Source organism: Myxocyprinus asiaticus, chromosome 19 (genome assembly GCF_019703515.2).
Source record: "Myxocyprinus asiaticus isolate MX2 ecotype Aquarium Trade chromosome 19, UBuf_Myxa_2, whole genome shotgun sequence".
Lineage (NCBI taxonomy): Eukaryota > Metazoa > Chordata > Actinopteri > Cypriniformes > Catostomidae > Myxocyprinus > Myxocyprinus asiaticus.
In genome coordinates, this window is record NC_059362.1 from 10,128,145 (window position 1) to 10,136,445 (window position 8,301).

Genomic DNA, 8,301 nt, shown 5'->3' on the forward strand with positions numbered 1-8,301 from the left:
GAGTGCGAATGAATTAACTTAAATTTCAGTCTCACAGTTTGGTCAAAAAAGGGAATTTATGTGGCGAACACAGACAAGCAGGGTGATATAGTGCTATATGATATATTATAGAACAGTTGGTTCCATTTCTCAAATCTGATTCGCCAAAGCAGCGTTCCCAGAGTGGTGGTATTTAGTGTAACTGCACTGGGATGCTTCACTAGTTGTATCACTCCGCTTGTTTGTGTTCATGACTTTACAAATAGTAGTGGGGATTTTGATTCTTTGTGTATTTTTGTTTAGTTCACCAATAATCTGACCATTTTTGCAGAATATATCTTTACACCAGCAGGTGGCAACAAATGAGTTTATTTCTGTTATAAGTGAGTCACTGAATCATTGACTCAACTGATTTGTTGCAAAGCACTGAGTTTTCGGGAGTGAAACAACCGAAACAGTGTATGTGAACGACAGTGAGTGATTTGCTTAAAAGATTCGTTCAAAACACTGATTTGTTTACAAATTAAACACCATTAGTTCGAAACTAGAGTATGAGAGCAGTGCAGAGAGTAGAGTTGTGCTTGATGCTTTGCCATCTTTTGGAAATATTTTCACTGGCAGAGAGGAAATACACAAACTAACTGCCCAATTTTTGGTTGAAATGTAAGTTATTTAACATTATTTACTGTTTGTTGAACTGTTCTACAAAAGCAATATCAGACTCACAATCATGCTGTTGGTCTGAATATTAGCACGTCTGGTATTACCTGCTGATATTAAGACCAACAGTACTCTTGCTCATGTAATATTGCTTAATTAGCACTCTTGGAGCACTTAGTATATACTTGCAATATGGAGTGTTTTTTTGCAATATGCAGTTCGCCAGCATTCCATTCTAAACATAGCCAGTAACTAATTCACAAGCTAATGGTAAAAACAAAAGTATCAAATTTCCAGTTCCTTATATCACAGTTTCACATTGCAATGGAACTATGTTCTATTGTTGTTAGTGAATATTGTTTCTCAAAATAAATTATTTAAAAATTATTCCTTATTTTTTTCCTTTTCTCATATTAAAGGCATCTCAGGTATCTGCCATGTACACATGGCATGTGGATTATACTGTAGATGCACTCATGAGCAGACCAATCAAGAGGCTGCATGCTGCTTCCTTGGCAGCTAATGATCTTTTTTTTTTTTTTTTTTTTTTTTTTATCAAATGTGCAGTAGAAATGAGTAAAAAAACATTTACATAAGTGCAGATTCAGCTACCAGAAATAGCTTCACCATGGCAACCTGTCATTCCATCCACACAAGAAAAACACATTGGAATCACTGTTATTATGTAGCCAATTGCCTAGTAACAGCAGCATTTTGGCAAGAGGAATATTCTTAAAAGAAACAGTTAAATCAAGATTTTTAATTATATTGCTTCAAACTTAATACAGACCAAATCACATATATTAATTACATCTCATTTTTAAATTCCCCAGATTTGGTGTCATTCAATCCGAACCTCCAAAAACCTTGAGGATTCACAGTTCAGCAGCACTTATTTTCATCTTGGAAATGAAAACGGTTATTTTGCTTTTTTGATTCAATTGTTTTGTAAAAATGACTTACCTCTTGACAGTCTGATCAAATAATAAGTCAATATAGAGATGTAAACAGTCACATTTCATTTATCCACTGGAAATGGAAGGTCAAGTCATGCACTTTGCATTGTGAGATTCTATGTTCCAAGCTGTGTTATTTGTTGTAACTAACTAACTTTAGTGTAACTAACACTTGTGTTCACCCCCTTGCTCCAGGGGGACTGTCACTGTAATAATAAGTGTGCTTAAATTGTCTTTTAAATACAACTTCTTTACTAGAATAGAATTGAAATTAATTTTAAAATGGCTGTAGATTTGGCATATTCTAGAGGAAATAGACTATCAAGGCACATTTCAGTTCAGTGCTGACATTTCTGCTAAGTGGGAATTTAGTAAATTCTCGATCAGCCAGGAAATCATATGCTTATGTCAATAATGGCCATGTGACATCCTACAGAGCCACAGACTGAAAAGTGATTTCTCAGCTGTTACCATGGAAACCACTGAAGCCACCATGCCTCTAACTAAAGGTTAGTATGACCAGAGAATATATCTTCCATAGAATAAATAAACAGTGGCACAAAAAAAAGATTTGGACACTTTTGGACACTAAGTCACACAATGACTGAATGTAATTTACTTAATAGCCTACAAAATATCAAAGTGGCATCTGCAAATAAATGATGCAGACCAGTTTTGCAATTACCTTAAAACAACTGGTGTTAAGTGATTTCAAGTGACAAGTTCACACAGGCATTCTAGCAGATGATGACCAGAAAGTGTTCAAATACTTTGTGTTACTTTTGAACAACATTTGTATTGTTTTATAATTTGAAAGCAAACAAATTTTGCTTTAAATATTTTACTTTAAAAAAAAAAATGTGTGCTATATACAAAATACTGTAAATGCCACTTGGTTTGATATTTTGGCTACACTCTACATTAATGTTACCTTTGTTGTAGGTTTTTATATGGGTTCATTAATGACCAAAAAGTCATTTACAAATGCATTATAAATCAGTGACATCTGGTCATGACAAAATGAATTAAAAGGGTGACTTTCATGCTATACTTGCCACAAATGGAGCACTTTAACTTACATGTCATAAATGCTTAATAAATACACTTATTAATAATGATCTTGATCAAAAACATAAATTCATGCCTCAATTCATGATTTATGTCACAATGATGCAAAAATAGACTATCATAGTAAGATTAAAAGGAGGGATTATTTCATTTAGTTACAGTCCACATTGTGTTTAAAATAATTACTGTAATGTCTTGACTCACTAGTGTTGTCATTTTCCTTGTCACGCTGAAGTCAAAAGAATGGTTTTACCTAGTCCTAGTTACCAGCGACTGTTTAGCAGAGACGGGCCACTTCTATAAAAATGAATGGGAGAAATTGGAACGCCCAATGGTCAACATTTGTAGAAAGTAAGTCCCACCTTGCAGGTAAAAGAGCCAATCACCTTTTAGATACAGACATAGCCTCAATTAACTTGAGAATGCGCATGCGCATTAGTTATACAAGAGGGGATTTTTTTTTTTTTTTTTTTTTTTTTTTTGCCGTAATCTGAGGTAAAGAAGCACAATTTACAGTATGATTCCAGTGTTGTCAGATTTTACTGCTGATTTGAAATATTCTTTGATCTTAATCTTGATCACCTTTTTTTGGAGATTTTGGTGTTCCCCCATACAAGTAGATAGGAGCTGCACTTTCATGACTGGAAATAGCTTCCCAGGAGCGTTCCAAAGATGGCCGCCAGTGGACTGACTTGCTAGAAAGAGTTTGTAGTTACTTAAAGTCCTTTTTCATGCTCATTCACAGCCTACATCATACAATAAATCCTGATGACAACTCCTTTCATTTTTGTCCACTTTACATTGTCACCTTTTCATAGGTTACTAATGTTGAATAAGTGTTATTAAGCATTTATTACATGTGAGGAAATGGCTCACTATTTGGCAGTTATTGCATGACTGTCACCTTTTATTCATGTTTTTATAACCACATATCAATTATTTAAAATGCATTTGAAAAATGGGTTATTGGTCATTAATGAACCCTTTTATTAACAAAGGGAACTTTATTGCAAAGTGTTACTGATATTTTGCTATATAAAGCAAAGGCATACATGTATTTAAGTGTGACTTAAAACCTTTGGGGCCACTGCATGTGTTCTCGTAGTTACACAGGCTATGGCCTAGCCTATGTGGCATAACCTGTTGAAATGTTGTCAAAATGGACTATGCATTAATGATTATGATGTTTATGGTTCTTTACATGCAGCCTGAAGAGCCAAGATAAATGAAAGTTGATACAGGACATTGATATTGTGGCACTTCCTGTTTTCAGGTGTGACATAAGAAACCATGTGAACTCTTCCAAAATGCAGCAGTGATATCTTCTTGCACAACATCTGCAGATTTAATTCTCTCACACACACATTTCTATCTCTTTTTTTTCTTTCTCTCCCTCTCATTCTCTCTTTCACACACAGTGTAACTGGCACTGTCTTGTAGTTCCCTCTCTAGTAACAAGACACCCTGATTAAAAAAGACGTATACACACACATACACGTTCTTCCTGGTAGCGTTTTGTGTGGAATTTGTATCACTGCCCCCAGGTCCTGTATTCTGGTTTAGGTTTCTCCATTGTGCGGAGCAGCTTAGGAGTCCGTTTCCATGTCGACTGATGTCTTTATTCCCTCAGGAACCCTGAGCGACCCTGGCCCTGGCCGAGACTTTCTCTTCAACACTGCTCAACCACAGCAATTAGCCGCCTGTCACACACAATGAGCAAGAGGCCTTGAGAACACTAAATTCAGCGGCTCTGAAAGCCCTCTCCAAATCCCCAAATAATTTTCATCAAGCATTCCTGGGATATATATGTATGTCCTTTGGGGACATTAGCAGGGGAGAGGGCACATTCCATACTATCATATTAGATATAGCAATGGTTTAGACTGCCACACATATTGAAAACTTATAAGAATAAGGCCCGAAACATACTCAAACACTGGTGTGAATGCTTGGCCAAGGTATTGCAAGTATACGGTCCAGTTGAACTGTTGAACACTCACAAGTTGCTCTGGCAGTTGCAAATCTCAGTTCTCAATTGGGCGATAGTTATCTTCAAATGTCTTGCGTTATGAATTGCGGTTTGACACATTGTGGAATGCAACAACACACAAAAATCAAGCTGCTGTCAGCTTACATATACATACGTAAAGACCACCAGTTGCACCACCAGGTTGGAACAGTCAACAAGGAGTCCTGTTTGAATGTAAGCAAAGTCTTTCTAGCAAGTCAATACACTGGCGGCCATCTTTGGAATGCTCCCGGATAGCTATTTCCCGTCATGACAGTGCAGCTCATATCTACTTGAATGGGGAAAGACCAAAATCTCCAAAATGGCTGGTCAACATTACGATCAAAGAACATATTTCAAATCAGCAGTAAAATCTGACAACACTGGTATCATAAATTGTGCTTCTTTACCTCAGATCACGCTAAACACGCTATTTTCCTGGCTTGTATAGCTAATGTGCATGTGTGTTCTCAAATTGTTTTACAGGTGATGTCTGTATCTAAAAAGGGATTGCTGCTTTTACACGAAAGGCGGGGCATCCTTTCTACATCTGTTGAAATTTGGGCGTCCACTGTCTTCCATTCATTTTAATAGAAGTGGCCCATCTCTGCTAAATAGTCTCTGATGTAAGTCAATGGAGGCGATGCCACAGAGCCCTGCACAAGCTGCTTTAGTGTGGAAACTATAACGTTCATTCCCTATCTGTCACTCACTCGACGTTGTGTCGATGTAGTGACACTAGGGGTCACTCTTGGGAGCCCGAGACACCTCTGGTCTTTGATAAAAGGCCAATGAAAATTGGCGAGTGGTATTTGCATGCCACATACGGGTAAAAAAGGAGCTGGTATGCAACCACTCATTCAGATTTTCTCTTCGGAGCCGAACGGTCATGCTCACTGAGCTGAATTCCCACGAATGTTCATTCAACTCTGCTGGATCTGATGGCACATATCAGCGGCTTCTCTCTCTTCTGCACTGGTGCACTGTAGAGAATGCCCCTGGGTGCTTCGGCAGAAATAAAAGAGTATATTTCTCTAAAAGAGTATACTTCTCTAAAAGAGCAGCACACACGGAACGTCTTTTTAAAGATGCATCTTTTTAAAGATGCCTTTCCTTTGTGTGTTATTCCTGGTTGCGGTCATTACCTCTCAACTTCAGATGGTCACGATCGCTGTCTTTCGTGTCTGGGCGCGACCCACACGGAGGCAGCGTTCATGGATGGGTCATGTACTCATTGCGAGAACATGTCCATGGCACCGATGCAGTCGCAGCTTACCTTCGTTAGAAAGCAAGCCACCCCAGAGGCTCCCCGCCTCGGTCCTTCTACCCACAGGTATGAGGCCAGCGCGGCTAGCACTGGGGGCGATTTGGGGACCCCAATGGGACCACCTCCGCCGGGTATACCCCATGGACCTCCCATTCCCCCAGCACGCTCGTCTGCTCCGATCGGGCTTCCGGATGAGTCCGCCGCTCGTCTCACAGCGAGTTTGACCTCTTATTCGGAGCCCACGAAAGTGATGAGCTCTCCAGCGCAGCATTGGACAGTGGGCTCATCCAGTCGGACGCGGAAGCCTCAGCTGGGCTCCTCTCTTCGGGTGCGGTCGCCCAGTCACAGGCTGATGCGGAGATGACGATATGCTTTCCCGGGTAGCCGCAAGCGTCAGGCTAGAGTGGAACCTTCCGCACTCCCCTGAACCCTCGCGGCTCGATGATTGGTTCCTGGGCTCGCGGTGCCGCTCAAAGCCACTCCCCGCCCCATTCCTTTCTTCCCAGAAGTGCATGAAGAGCTGACAAGTTCATGGGAGGCACTTTTTACTGCTCGTTCCCAATCTTTCAGCTTCCCCACCCTCACTACCCTAGATGGTGGGGTGGCCAAGGGCTATTCAGCAATCCCCCCGGTGGATAAATGCGCTCGCAGTGCTCCTATGCCTGCCTCCCGTCCAAGGTCTGTAGGTTTATGTCGTCTCTGATGTCCAAGGCCTACAGTGCCGCTGGACAAGCCGCCTCTGCCCTGCACGCCATGGCTGTCCTGCAAGACCGCCAAGGCGCTAAAGGAACTGCACGAGGGCAGTTCCACCCCGGGATTGATGCAGGAGCTGCTCTTGGCAACCGACCTCGCTCTCCGGGCGACGAAAGACATGGTGCGGTCTCTTGGGCGGGCGATGTCCACCTTGGTGGTCCAGGAGTGCCACCTTTGGCTCAACCTGGTCGAGATGGGAGAGGCTGACAAGGCACGGTTCCTTGCTGCCCCATTTCCCAAGTTGGCCAGTCTGGCAACACTGAGGACTTTGCCCAGCAGTTCTCAGCAGTGAAGCAGCAGACGGAGGTTATCTGGCATATCCTGCCCCGGCGCGGCTCAAGATCCCGCACCCTGTCTGCTCGTCGCCAAGGGCGTCCCCCTGCGGTGACTGCACTGGCTCCGCCGCAGCCCGCCCCTGCGGCCTGGCCCCGGTGTAGAGCCCACCGCAGCAAGCAGACGGCACCCGTCTCACGGCCGCCAAGAACCCGTGAAAGGCTTTGAAGCACCCCTGAGACAGGTGACCCAGGGACGACAAAACCCACTGCTCTGGAGCTGGTGAGCAGGCCACTCCATCCCCCGGTCGAGGGCCAGGAGGAAAATATTTTGTTTCCTTTGCATTTAATTGTGCTGCATGCCCAAGTGGCTGCAGTACCCAAGAGTTCAGCAAGAGCGGTTTCCTTGTTCCCTGGGTCACATATCCAGTGTGCACGGCCATCATCACGACCACCGTCCACCACTCTATTTGGCAGGTTTGGCGCTCCAGCAGCAGTCTCCCTGCCCCTGATCGTCCAGCTGTGGCACAAATCCGCCCCCGATGTGACAGTCTCCACGGGTCACGAGGACAGGCCTCTTCCTCCCCATCCCAGGCTGTCACAAAGCACGTGTTAGTTCGGACAGACAACACGGCAACGGTAGCATATGTCAACCACCAAGGCGGTCTGCACTCTCGTTGTATGTCACAACTCACCCGCTGTCTCCTCCTCTGGAGTCAGCAACACCTCAAGTTGCTGCAAGCCACTCACATCCCGGGCGACCTCAACACTGCAACGGACGCGCTGTCACAGCAGGTTACCCTCAGGGGAGAGTGGACACTCCACCCTCAGGTGGTCCAGCTGATCTGGAGTCGATTCGGACAGGCACAGGTAGACCTGTTCGCCTCCCAAGAATCCTCCCACTGCCCGCTCTGGTACGCCCTGACCGAGGCACCTCTCGGCATAGACGCGCTGGCACACAGCTGGCCCCCTGGCCTGCGCAAATATGCGTTTCCCCCAGTGAGCCTACTTGCACAGACTCTGTGCAAGGTCAGGGAGGATGAGGAGCAGGTGGTCCTGGTAGCACCCTACAGGCCCACCCAAACGTGGTTCTCGGACCTCATGCTCCTTGCAGTTCTGTGTCCGGTGCGCACTTTCCGCATCTATTTGGATCGCACGCAGAGCATTAGGATCTCTGAGCAGCTCTTTGTCTGCTTTGGTGCACTGCAGAAAGGAAGTGCTGTCTCCAAGCAGAGGATCACCCACTGGCTCATTGACGTAATAGCTATGGCATATCACGTCCAGGATGTGCCGCCCCCAGTAGGGCTATGAGCCCATTCTACCAGGGGTGTAGTGGCC

The 8,301-nt window shown here is 44.0% G+C and overlaps 1 long non-coding RNA gene across 1 annotated transcript; it reads left to right on the top strand.

Annotated features, from left to right (window-relative positions):
• Positions 1-587: 587 nt before the first annotated feature.
• On the top strand, positions 588-3,950 carry LOC127410326 (uncharacterized). The gene is made up of 4 exons (XR_007892110.1): positions 588-642; positions 1,473-1,557; positions 2,032-2,104; positions 3,937-3,950. It is a non-coding gene; the product is annotated as an uncharacterized LOC127410326 (long non-coding RNA).
• The last annotated feature ends 4,351 nt before the right edge of the window (positions 3,951-8,301 follow it).